At 38.6% G+C, this 14176-nt stretch overlaps 1 long non-coding RNA gene across 1 annotated transcript; it reads right to left on the bottom strand.

Annotated features, from left to right (window-relative positions):
• Window positions 1-2018: 2018 nt before the first annotated feature.
• On the bottom strand, window positions 2019-12998 carry LOC136288296 (uncharacterized). Its single transcript, XR_010720503.1, has 2 exons — window positions 12822-12998; window positions 2019-2249 (listed from the first exon to the last, which is right to left on the bottom strand). It is a non-coding gene; the product is annotated as an uncharacterized lncRNA (long non-coding RNA).
• Window positions 12999-14176: the final 1178 nt, after the last annotated feature.

The following is a 14176-nucleotide window of genomic DNA, read 5'->3' as shown; positions in this document are numbered from 1 at the left end:
TAGCTACATTTAGGCTATTTCCTAGTGCTGGTATATACCTTACATACCTATATACCTATATGCTAGTATATAAGACATTTATTTTCATTAAAACTTGATTTTTTGCTTGTACACCAGCTGGGTGGCATAGCAAGGTCATTTGTATGAATCATACTGAGAGCTTGCCTGGAAACAAAAGACATTATAGAAGTTATTATATTCTTTAATATTCTGAGAGAGGGAAGGAAGAGCGTTTGTATTATTATATAGCCAACCTGATAATATCTGGAGAAACAGTCACTGTAAACCAAGATGGATGTGTGTATTTAAAATGCAACCCCTATAATCAAAAATTTTCTTCTACACGAATTTGTTTTCTAGGTCACATTCTGGTAAGTTTAATTTTCAATCTCCTTCCAAGTATTAGTATTAAACGACTGCTAACATTTTTCACATCAAATCCATAGTGAGAGAAGAGAACACTTTCATATTACTAGTTCAATAATATGGCACAAAATGTTCCCTTACACCTGGACGGAATTGAATTACTTTTTAATTTAAGCAGTTTCATATTTGTAGCCTACCTCTAGTATAAGGAGGAGTCAAAGGTTATCTATTCTCCATGGAAGCTAATTTAGGACTATTTATACAGTGTAGTACAGGTCTGTTAAGATTTGTAATTACTTATATTTACTCACAGTCATCAAACACTCCTTTCTGTCTTTCATTTTCTGTAGTGGACTAAAGTCTGCACTTAACCTCAGAGAAAATTCAGCCAGAACAGAATTGTTCTGCTCTCCCATGAATAATGGAGTTTCCCTTTCTTCCCCATTCTCCCCCTGCACCTCCACTCCCCCACTTCCTTAACACTAGATTCTGTACGGTTTAGTCTCTGGGTAGGATTCAATTTGAAATATTTAGATGTCTATAAATTCATGACATTTTTAAGCCTGCATTCAACAATACTCGAATTCATGCCGAGTTCAAGGTGTTCTCAGAGAAGCTTTCCAGTTTGGATTTTAGTTCAAAAGACTTGAAACTAATGTTTTTCAAAGGGATCTCTGCTTTGTTTCCAGCCTTAAAAATAGGGCTAAGGGAAGGCATATACTTGCTTATGAGTAAAAAGTCCCTGCAGAGCTGAAGTGGACTATGCTCACCGGTGTTACCATCGCAGTAAAAAATACTCATTAGAAGACAAATTCCATTATTGCAGGCACAATGCAAATAAATAGAGCAAAAATGTGGCTTTTTCAGGTAGTTTACAGTTTCAAGAATAGGTTTATACATAGTTTCAACTATTATTTTATAATTATACTGTAAGAAAATTTTGACTATGATGACTGTTAGCTAATAATCACAAAATTTCTCATTCAAAGCAATGGTAATGCAATTTATTTTCCTCTACAACAACCAGTAAGTGTTGAATTATAATTTGTATCCAGCGTCTACTGTAAAAAAAATAAGCAGTCCCTAACTTTGAACTTTTCTTATAAAATGGCCTGGCATAAATTGCTGTGAAGTATTTCATCTAGTTTAGATTTAGTCTTGGTGATTAGCAGAAATTTAAGGTGAGTGATTTATTTCAGTTTTAACAGAGGCCTTGTCAGATATATTAAACCTCTTCTAAAATTGCTCTTTTTTTCACCTTGGCTCCCTGTTTCCCCCAAGCCTTCCACTTTGAAACACCAAAGCCTGTGGTCACATGAAAAAGCATTGAGTTTGGTTTAGAATTGGTCTGGAACATTTTGTACTGCACTACGACATTTCTGTCACAAGTTAGTCTTATAAGATGACAGTCTGAAACAGTAGGCTCAGAAAAAATAGATTAATCATACCTTCACAGTCACACCAAACTTCTGAACAAATATCCCTTTTCTAGCATACTGTGATACCTTTTATTAGCCACACCAGTGCAATATGTGAAATAATCTCTTGAATATACTACATCAGAGACAAAAAAAAAGCTTCCTTTTATGGATTTGCACATTACTTCATTTCTACTGAGACAAAGATTAATGGATCAGATAGTGTAGATCAACTTAGTAGTCTTTTTTTTTTATTGTGAGATGATGAAAGCCACCTTTAAACATTTGTTATCTTTCTATTTGATGCCCTCTTATTCAAAACATTTATTTTCCACGTGTATTGAGACATTAGGATAAAGAAAGAGCAGCCCTGCAGAAAGGGATCTGGAGGTACTGGTCAGCAATGAGCTCAGCAGGAACCAGCAGAGTGCCCATCCTGGGGGAAGCAGTTCCAATGGCGTGAGTCTGAAACACAGAGACAAAAGGTTTGCTGGGAAAGATAAAAACATTTATTTGGTAAGTTTGGAATTGGCTTCTGTAAGTAGAGATACAGACAAACAAAACTGTAGGCCTTTGCAGAATGTCCCCTGTCACACTTCTAGAGCTGGATATCCCAAAATTTAGCCCCCCAAACCAGAGCCAAACTTTGTTTTCAGCCATAAAAATATCTCCTCACTGGAGGTGAACAATGGCAGATATAATTTTTGAAGAAATTACAAGCTGCCTATATGTGGACATATAGGTGTGCCTATATGTGGACATATAGACATACAGGTGTTTATCTGACCTCGCTCCTACAGTGTCTGAACACTGACCTGTCTTTAACGAATTTGTCTTTGTATCATTCCTATGAGATGAAACACACACCTTTGGCTACTTTACAGGGGGACAGAAGGCCTTTAAAGGCACGAGGTAATTGCAAACAGCCAGCATTGGGCCTAAGAGGGAATTTATGCCTGGTGAATCTATGCCTTGCCTAACTGAGTGATTTTACAAGTTTTGAGAAATGGGAATATTTCAGCAGTTTATTATTTGCAGCCGTATCAGCATTATTTATACATATGCAGCTGTATCAGCAAAATGTGTGCTTCATGTGAGGGATTTCCCCAAAACCAAACAAGATACATCAATACGTGCTGTCAGAAGCCTTTAGGTCATATGCAATTTTACCAGGCCATTTTCTTCACCTTCTAACTGAGTGGCAGAGGTATATCAACATCTCATTGTCCCTGACACAGCTGTCCCAGTGTTATGGACAGTTGCTCCAGCACTGGCTGTGCAGCGGGAGGATGGTTTGCCTTGGCTGCTGAGAGAGCTGGCACTGTGCTGCTGGGCTAAGAGAAAGAAATTTTGATAGCAAGTGCCTAGTTTTCTGAAGTCTCACTCTAAGCACAGCCTTCGTGTTTTGGCCCAGATCAAGCATGAAGTTTCCAAGGACTTAGAGGCAAGTGTCCAGTTCTCAGCACTCATGCCAATCAAAACGTTTCACTGTGGTGGATATATTTCATGCTCCAGCCTTATCAAACTGGCTAATTGTTCCTTTCCAAAATGAGTAGTGTGCTGCCAGACCTCTTGGAAGGCTAAAAATAATGCTGCCTTTTTTTTTTTTTTTTAAATTGTAGCATTTGTCTTCATTTATTGCTGTCTTTTGCTAATATTAATGAGGGACAGATTTCTGCATATTAGATGAGTAGTAGCCCAGATACAAGAGATGAGCAATGGTTGATGTGAATATGATGTGAAAATACTGATTGAAAAGCGAAGTTACACATTAGGCATACAAATGATAGGATTATGATAGTAGTGCTTGCTGTAACTTATTTGCAGGGTATTACTTTGTGCTTAGAAAATGCCATAAGCTCCAACAGCTACAACCTGGTATCCATCAGAGAGCTCAATGCTTCCTTGGGATCCCTGCTCAGCAGTGCCTTAAAACAGAGCCACTGTTCTGAATGTGAAACTCATAAAGCATGTCATCAAGCCCACATCAGCTCTTCCTAGACTGCGTATCTTCTGATTTCCATGGGATAAGTTGAACCTTCAGGTCTCACAGAGCCATAGTTAAAGAAATTAAAACAGCTCTTGAAAGACAGGATTGTATAAACAGATTCTGAAGGGGCTCTGTTTGAAATTAGGCCAAAGCAAACACTGAGGCCAGCTCTTCCTTTGCCTTTGGTTACCTCTCCACCCTCGGCGCCACTGCAAGGGACACCTTTTCCAGACGGCTCCTGACCTCCCTCATGCCCCTTTCTGACCCCCAGCCCTCAGATGGTTTTAATTGCAAAAGGCCAACTCAAGGTCCTTAAGCACGTACTTCAGTGGCATCTCTCACTTTTGTCTCCTGAATATTTTCAACGGCTTGCTCTGCCAGCTGCTGGGTATGCCTCTTCAGCTCTTGTCTTGTGAATCTGTTGCTGAGGGGACTCTGCAACCTACATCTTTCAGACAGACATGCAAAATCCACTACAGGTTCCTGGAGAAGGGATATTTTACTTCTAAAAGATAATTTTCATTTGCTTTTGCTAACTAATGAAGACCTGAATGTGTTAGAACATATTTTATATAAGTCAACAAAACAGAGAATCAATTTGGTGGTCTGAATTTTTTTGACAGCTACTAGAGGTATACATCTATCAAAAATTAATTTGCAAAATGGCTTTTATCAAAGTAGGATAAATTAGTCTATTTAACTGCAAAGAGAATAGAGATACAAAGAAAAGGTAAAGTTCATGCCACCCTCATCCATAAGCAATTTCTTTGAAGCTGATCATAATCTGGGAGGTAGGATTATAGGTGTGAATTTAGCATCAGATAGTAGGTGCAGATTTCCCATCCTAAGATTGGAGGATTGGAGGGAGAACTAGGGTGATTGAGTCAATGAGATTTTTTAAAATGAGATTGCATGGTCTGTTTTGTGTTAGGGTTGTAGGATTTCTCTGTTAGACTGCCTTGCAATATTTTTAAATTCAGCTTTCATAAGTTAAGTATAGATTTCTGGTCTTTTTTTTTCTATTTTCTTGCAGCAATTGCCTAATCTATTCCTAATGAGCAAAAATTATACTTAATGTCATAACCAAAGGGATTCCAGGTTCTATGGGCAAAACCGTCTAATCAATTGGAGGTTTTGAATAAAAAGATCTCATTACATACCATGGAAACTGAGTAGTCCACATGGAAATCTGATCCTTTAAAAGTATTTTTTTCAGAATGATTTTAGTCATTATCAAGGAACACAGAAGCATGACATACCAGCTTTGTTTTCACACTCCTAATTCACCATGCACAACATTAGGTCTATTTGACCAGGGGCTGCAAAGAAAAAGGCCAATGTCTGAGCAGAACAACAGGTGCAGAGCACCTGGAACAGCAGCATTCAGACCAATGAACTGCCCTATTCATCCCACTGAGCCCAAGGTGTAGCTTTATGATACAACTGAGCCACTCTGTGCAAAGTGCTCACAAATAGGCCTTGCTTTCCTTCTCCACCATTTCCTTTGAGCCAGCTCTGGCATTGGCTTGAGAACAGAGTAAAGCGGATCAGAATAATTACACAGAAGGAAAATTTCTTTCTAATGCATCTCTATGCCTAAAAAGAGGGAAGAAAGAAAGAAAATACTTTTTTCCATGAACTGAGAGGATGAGGAGAAATGGCTTGGAAATCTGTGACCTGCAAATATATGAACCTGGCAAATGATTCCTCTCCTCAGGTGAGGTTCAGCATATGATTAAAACCCTCCTATTTACCTTGCTAAAGGCCCTTGAGCAAGCTCTGATGGTGCTGACATGCCCGTGCTGCACTGGGACAGGTCATTAGCCACAGCAGCATCGTGATACTCTGCAAGCAGCCATGGATGGAAGGGAAGAGGGATTCAGCCACCAGCAGGACCCCACAAATGTGGCACCTCACTTGGGACTTTTGGCTGGCATGGAGGTCACTGTGCTGCAAGGGCATTTTGGGAGTGACACACTGCATGCTGCAGCTCCCTGAGGAGCTTAAACTTGTGATCTCCTCTTTCTCCCCAGCTGATGCCCACCACTCTCCTGGGAGAACACTTGTGCTCATTTCCCATGGTCACCCAGTCAGGAGATGCATGATCCTGGGGAAAAGACAGGATGGACTGGATTAGATGGCTCTTTTTGTCATCATTATACAGGCTTAAGCGCGTGAGAAGTTTCTTACACGTGCAGGTGGCCATTCATGGCATAACTATGCCAACAACCCTTTCTAGACTGGCCTGGCCTGTTTTTCCTTTCAATGTGGTGGCCTATATTGCCATCATTTAGGAGACTAATTGATTGCCTCTCTTTTCTTAAGACCCAGGCCCAGTGGACCAACAGTCTCTGGACCAGAATCCTATGAGAACAGGGTGTGCACATATTCCATGCATGTAATTTCAGAGCTGAAAATGGTAGAGGTCCACTGTTTCCCTCCTAATGTACCCCTTGGACCCTCTGATAGGAAAGTTTTGCTGTTAAAGTCAGTTATAATCAAAATCAATGACCCAGCAAATGATAGAGCAAGTCCCTGTTCTAAATTTTCCCATTTCATACAGTGACTTTGCCATGGTATCTTCAGGAAATCAAATGCTGAATGAGAAGCAGCTGGCACAAACTGAATTTGGCAGGAATACAGTAATTCTGGTCAAGCAGGAAATAGAGAAATGCTTCAAAAAGTATGTGGTACATAAACATTACTTTTGCTTGCCTCTGTCTCTGCTCATGCCAGCATACAGGTCCTAAATCATGCTAATCTCATCATCAAGTTAGAAAACCCTTAGAGCTCCAGCAAAATGTACCTTTGGCTTTCATTGCAAGAGAAGATCTGATACCAAACTGCTTCAATGCTCTTGATGCTAGAAAATTGGGTCAGTGGTGAAGAGTCTCATTCTGGCAGAAAAATATGGCCTACCTCTGCTGGCAGCTGCAGATGTCCCTGCTTGTTCAGCCATCTCTTTGTCTTCCCAACACTACTGGTCAAATTTCAAAATTTAATCCTCACATTTCACCAGCACCTCCAAATCCACCTATCTGATTTCCAAGATTAATTATACAAGGCCAAAAGAAAGCTTTTTTTTTTTTCAAAAGGAGTTTAGTTCTCACAAGCAGAGACTGTGGAATAAAGTTTTAGTAGTTAAAATGGATTTAATCTATACCCTCAAAGCATTCCTTATCATTTCTTCTAGGACAAAGATTTTCCTTTTTTTTTTTTTTTTTTTTTTTTTTTTTTTTTTTTTTTTACTATGTGCATATTTTCATTACCATAACTCCACTTTTGCCCAAGGCAGGAAGACAAGAAATTTCCTGAAGCACAAACAAACAAACAAACAAAAAACCCAAAACATTTAGCATCATTTCCTCAATGGAAAGGCAAACCCCAGTGAACTAGGGCTTATTTACTCTCATAAATCTGAAGAAAGGCATAGGTTCAATACCATAAAAATCCAGGTAACCTGTAATATTTCCTATGAGCAAAAAAGCTGAAGGTGTAGTATTTTGTTCTGGAGGTAGACAGTGCTTTACTGGAACATGAGGCTGGGTTTCTGTTTCAGGAAATGGGGGACCAATTTTACCCTAATGTGTATTTGAGTTATGGTGGTAGGTAGTCAGAATGGCATCATACTCTGAATCCTTTACAAAGAGTAGAATCTGTTTTACTGCTTTCCAAAAAGACTCAGCATTACTAGTTTATATGTCTTTTCTGAGCTATACTGTATAGATTAACCAATTTCTGTGAAAACAGGCTGAGCTATTTGCCAGAAATTCAAAGCACAATGAAAGGAACCTGTCCCAGGCATTAGTGTTAGACACTGTCTAACCCATGCTAACACTTTTAAACAAAACCAACTGTTGTCAGAGTGTTTTCGTGCTTTCTGTTGCTCATTACTACTGAAGCAGTGGCTTTCCTAATGAAGAAATCAAAGTGGAATCTGACACTTCAGAGTCCGAGTAGCTGCAGAGAACAAAACCATAATGAAAACAATATCCTGGGACCAGAGTTTCACATGTGGTAGCAGTTACTCTCGCCGCCTCTCCTCTCCCAGCACTGCCTATCTGCATAATCATGGGCTGCAGAGCAAGTTCAAAAGGCTTTTCTGCAGAGGAACCCCACACTGCCTGGGCTGCAGCAGAGCACGTCCCTGCATGGATGCCCAGCAGTTTAGAGCTGAAGACAACGCCTTGGCTTGCTTCTGTCCTACAGAACAGCAAAGCTCAACTGGTGTACACTGAAAGATACATCAACTGTCTCTTCTGTCTGCTTAGTCGCAAGATTATTTTGTCAAACATGTATTAAACACTCCAAGTAACTCAAGAATTCTCTGGACCCCAGATTGCTTGTCCTGTTTTTGCAGGTGTTGTTATTGCTCGGCTGCCACAGGCAGGGCCATGGGCTGAGCAGACTGTAGATCTGGTATGATACAACTATTACTGTATTTGCATGTTACTACCACTCTGTTTAGAGCAGGGATCAACACTTGGCTCTAATCCCATAAATGATACTTTGCCATTAGTTTCAGGTGGGCCAGGATTTCACCTCAGACTTGTAAAATCAAACTGTCTACTTGGTTTCAATTAAATATATTTATATAAATTCTAGACCGGAAAGTTAAATAAAGGAGCAGATCAGCCTCAGCCACGTCCTTTAAAAATCACTTCTCACCCCCTCCAAAAAATTAGTTCTGGCCCAAACTACTCCACGAGAGAAGAAGGACCCTCAGATGTTTCACTGGAAAGTTAAGTGAAGCAGACTTAATAATTGCCACATTTTTCTTCTAGAAGTCCCTGAAGTCCACTGTGCCGTTACTGAAAACGGGATGCCTTGTGCTCCCTCAGCTGGTTAATTCGTGAACGTATCGGAAAGCTGTGCTGTCACTGATGCCTGAATTTCCCGCAGCCTGCTAATGTCTTTACATGCGCCAAGATATTTCTCTCTACAAAAAAAAAAAAAAAAAAAATAAAAGAGCTTACAGCAGCGATAACAGTATGGTGTGGAGAAGCAAAATGACCCACTGTCAGGGCATTGCCTATGATCTTGAGTTGTCTGACAGGGGTAGCAAAAGATAACAAATGAAAGCAAACATTGACTCTTCCCTCTCATCTCCACACACTTAATTAGACTTTACCCTGACAAAACTCTATTCTTTAAATGAACAACCTTAACCCATAATTCTGTGCTCTCATGCAGCACTTCTCATGATATTGTAATTAATTCAGGAAAATAGTGTTTTCTACTATGGAATTCCCTAAAGCTGCCTTTTTTTTTTTTTTTACTGCTATTCTCAATGCATTTTTATTATTTAAACACTGGCCTCTCAGTGAAAAGCACGCAGAACTGACCACAAGCTCTCAACTACCCAGCCTGTGGAATCCATTCACTGCATTAACACAGCATAAGCTGAAATAGAAAAGTAGAAAATTTCTCATCCACTCAGCTGTAGTTTGTTTGAGGTTTTCCTTGGCATACCAGGATATTCCATTTTGTCTCTGTACCTTTTTATTACCAAGCAAAATTATTTGCCATTATCTTTTATTCAATTATTTCCTATGGTTATTTTTCTCTCTTCTTTGCCTTCCCTTCTAGGCAAATCTAATTGAAATTTGGTAGGCCTACTTTCTCTTATTAAGTTACTGTACAAATAAAACACAGCTTCAGTATGTTTAATGAAAATATGCAATTAAGTGTCAGCAAAGTAAATTTAATAATTCTGTTTAATTTACACCTTTCAGTAGATTAAAGTGTTTTATGCTTTCAGTGTAAAGAGATTTCCTTTAGATGCCAAGAAGAAAACAAAGAAAAAGTAGGGCTTTGAGGAACTAAATTCTCCAGTGAGCATGTCTTCCATTTTTTGTGTTTCTTTATAAATAGCCATATATATAACAGGTGTCTTGTGTCTTTCATGAAAAGTTGTGTTGGATTGTTTGGATGTTTTTCAGTATGGACCGGGTATTTACTTTAACTGAACAAGTAAATTGAAATAAGGTCATAGGATTCTAGCTATTATTTTGTCATGCAAAACTGTCATTAAATAGGGCTTCTACAGAAGCAGCTTGTACATATAGCACCAACCTGGGAAAAGTAAACTGCTTTTAAAATCTTTTTCTCCATATCTGAGTTGCAGGTAATATTCTACAGAAATAACACATCTCTTTGTAAGCAATTTGGTACAGAATCTACTTAGAAATCACATTTAGAAAATTTTGCAGGTGCAGTTGAAATCAGAGGAATGTAGCTATCTGCCAGAGACCCTTGTGGAGACTGATTCCTGATTCTACTTAATTCCAAAGTCGTCTTTATATTAATGAACAAAGAATTGCACAGTCTTCAGAAAGGGTCTCAGATTCTTTTCAGAGCTTCTTGCAAGGATAAGGCCAATTTGGCACAGGAGAATAACAAAACGTCAAAGTGAATTGAGTGCAAGTTGACAAAGGAGACAAAGTAGCTGTCCTGGCAAATTAAGAATGTGGTTTTTTTCCCTGGGTATGGTGAGGCAGTGGGGATACCAGACCATGGTCAAATGTGTTTTAACTTTTACTTGAAGCTCCTTAAGGATCTTCAGCACAAGATATCAGCTTCTACCCAGCCCTGAAATGTGAGCCAAGTTGATGCTCAGGGTCCAAATCCTGGTGCTTCAGGGGGTGAAGGCCACAAAAAGAGCTGGCCTGCAGCTTTTCACCTACATTTCTGAAGCATTTTTTAAGGTTAGATAAAATATCTGTACATACCTTGATCATCCTTGCAGATAGCCACATCACATTCTCTAATCAGGCAAAGGAAAACCAGCAAAAGTCTCATAGAATACTACTTCCCTATGGAGTCAATGATGGAAAATAAAAGCCTTTCAACCAATAGGAAAAAAAATTGCAGGAAATTATTTCAAAACATAATGTCTAGCAGCACCTTTTAGAAAGCTTCCAGATAACTCCAGGACTCAGTTAGAGGTGAATTTGCTGATTACCAAATACAGTGGGGGCCTACCTTTACAATCTGTGTTTCAAGATCCAGGCTTGCTTAATAGAAGAAACTGTTGCATGTTCTACCAAAATGAGAATCCAGTGAAAATCCAATAACCCTGTAAAAGCTCCAACACCACTTTCATGGACTTATTACAATAACGCATCCCATTAGAGAGCTAAGATGAAAAGTAATCTATTCCAGGCAAATGCTTAATCTTAAAATATAAATCCAGAGTGCAACAGAAGAGTAAAGGAAGTATAATCTAAAATTTTTCTCTAATAAATCTGGGAAAGTTGGTTAATAATTTGTCGCATACACTTTAAATGCAATGGTAACATCCCCTGATAGACTGCCGCTCTGAAATAATTTTCTGAAAGAACTGGGGTGGAATGTGCGTAAATTGAAAGACGTATGTGACTGCTGTCCCTGTGAGGTACAGAGAGAATTTAGAGCCACCTTTTTGTCAGGTGATCTGCTAATCTGGTTACAAAGCTGAAATATGCCAGTAGAGATCTTAAGAATCAGATTCTGATGCAGAGAATTACATTGTACTTGAAAAGCTTCATCTTCACCTAAGACAAGGAATACAAGATTTACAACAAAGGAATGTTCCTATCCCTCTTTACCATATGAGGATCCTAAATTTTCAATTCCATCTTTCTGCTCACTGGTGTCTGTCAGAGTGTAAAGCAATGGAGATTTATTTCTTGAGCTCCCAAGTAGTTATAAAGTAAAATAGTTTCCAAGCACTGGGGACTTTTTTTTTTTCTGAAGTAATTTCTCCAGTAACATAGAAATAATTTTTCTTATAACACAGAAATCTCTGGGAAAAAAATAGATAAATATTCTGGACTATAAATAAAATTACAAATCAGGCTTATGTAGGAAATGTTCTCCCAATTCAAGCAACACATTTAAAGTACGTTTACTTGAAATACACAGCAGAGTTTCATATAGTTGTGGTTGTTTGGATTGGTAGTCTTATGATTAAAAAACTCATTTTGCTATGTTTATGGCACTTTAAAAGATATAACTGTCTCATTACTCGGTGTTGAAAATATAACTCCAGAGTGAGCAGCCATCTCATCCAGAATTCACATACTTTGTGGGAAATGCAGCCAATACTAAAGGACATCACAGGTCACAACATTTCTAAAGTGACCTTTGGAGTCAGCAATTTTTTTTTTTTCAATGAGATGATATTTAGAATTTCCTGGTTCATTTGAAGAAAATTTGCATGGTGTGTGTGCAAGCATTAAAGCTGAACTACGTTCTGTTTTCTTAATCCTGTAGCCAGCAAATAGATAACACTGAGTCTCAGTGGAAATGGGAAATGACGGTTTTCATCTGGTGAAGTTATAAACAGTACTGTTGAAGGAAACAGATCTCTCCTTTCGAGAAGACAAAGAGAGGGAAATGTAGCTGGCTTTGGCTTAACCCTGGCCATAAAGAGGACTGTTGTCTGTGAAGTGCTGTATTTACCCCCCTGGTTACAAGCAGGCAGTAACTGCCTGTTTAAGGTTGGAGAAAAGTTTGTTAGTCCACAAGGCAACCATCAGCAAGGGCTGAGTATTTAGGTGAAGGGATGGAAGGCATAAAAATGGCCCACCAGCCCTTAATTTTCTGTAGCTAGGCATCCCTTTCTGGAAATTTTAAACTTGCTTTTGCTTTCTTCTCAGCTTTAGGGGAGGTGACTGTATTAGAGAGGGGGGAAGATGCCTGAAAAAAAAATGTGAAACCTATGAAGAGACAGCTGAAATCAGTTTTCTGCACTAGCCTTTGATTAGCTGTTCCCCAGCTTTAAACCCCTGAAGCTAAAGGAACTAAAAAACCCAGCCATAAACAATGAACGCTTTGAATTAGCTTCCCTTCATATGTCATGCAAGAGGAGAGGAGTGGCGTGCCCGCAGTGAATAGCCACAGAGAAGGTCAGCTGGAATCTGCAACAAAATCCAAGGGTGGAAACTAACAGCTAAAAGCATCTTCGGAACAATTAAGGAAAGCTGCATAAAAGTCATGACGTCTGTTAATTAAGCAAGTAAAACACTCGTTAATGCAGCAGAACAGCCGCAGTGTAAACCCACCTGAACACACGGTGGTGCTGGCGATTCTGAGCTCTGTTCCTGTGCAGCCCAATGCTTCTGCCCCATTTCCTTCAAAGTTCAGCCTCCCCCAAGATGAGACTTGCTGCTCAGGGATGCGAGGAGACAACAGATCTAGAGGAAAGTAAATATATCTAATACAGGAAATTCAATCCATCCACTAGGGGATTTCATTCCTCAAAACATCAGTGAAGCCTCAAAACGTCAGTGAAGCTTCAAAACACCAGGAGAATATCTACTTCAGCTAGGAATGGAAAAAAAAAAAAGACCAAAAAGATCAGATTAGTTGATAATATATTATCCATTCTGAAGAACCCATTAACACTGAAATCACTGTCTTCTTCTGACAGATATTCAAACAGGCCTGTAAATATCCAAGTGGACTTTGCACTGAGTATGTTTATGGAAAGAAAAAGATCAAGGCAGAGGCCTGCAAGAGAGCCAGTGGAAGCTTCTTTTTTAATAAAAAAAAGAAAACATCTACACCATGATGGTAAGAGAAGAGTTTAAAGACATAAACCAGACAAATCTTAGGAAAAATTAATTTATTTTATTCCCACTTGTTCATGGGAACTGGGTATTAGGGTTGAATTTTTATAAGGATGAATTACAAGGCAAGTGATTTTTTTTTTTTACCATTTTGAATCATTACTTCCCCATTATTTTCCCTGAAGTTTTTGATTTCTGATTTTACTTCAGTTAATAATTTATATTACAGGTATTACAGACAATTTGGTGCCCCAGAGAGATTTCTTAACACCAGTGATTATCACTAAAAGCAGTAACTTCTACAGGGCCCCTTTTAACATAAATTTCTTTAAACTATAAAGGAGAAAAGTATGAAACGTAGAGATTTTAGGAGTTGCCCAGAAGATGTTAGCAGTATCAAATTCTGGGACTGCAGAGGCCAAGGGTTAGAAAACAGCAATAATATAACCTAGGAAGCAGTACTTACCTGTACAAAAACTTCCCACAACATCTTCATTTACTACACATCCCGTAACAACTAATGTAACTAAAGCTAATTCCAAACTAACAATAAAGAAAAATCTAGGGCACATGAAAAAGACAAGCCTGCTCCTAGCTCTTCATCACTATACCAGCTTGTAGGGTTTTGCTCATTTTTCTTTTTACCAGCTAGAAACTAACATCATGTTGCTTCTTGATATTAAAATGAATAGATTATACTTGGGGTCTCTAAATTTTATGGAGAAAAGGTTCTCTTGCATTTTTTTCTCATATGACATTTTACGTAATGGGAATTCATATTTAAATTTATCAATTTAAAATTTAACCCTTTGAAACTCAGAAAGAAACCCCAAATTGCTTTGGATTTT

This window comes from Chamaea fasciata, unplaced genomic scaffold (assembly GCF_029207755.1).
Source record: "Chamaea fasciata isolate MVZ Bird 193981 ecotype frontalis unplaced genomic scaffold, bChaFas1.0.hap1 SCAF_1, whole genome shotgun sequence".
In the NCBI taxonomy this organism is placed as follows: domain Eukaryota; kingdom Metazoa; phylum Chordata; class Aves; order Passeriformes; family Sylviidae; genus Chamaea; species Chamaea fasciata.
This window is presented reverse-complemented; position numbering and strand designations above follow the sequence as displayed.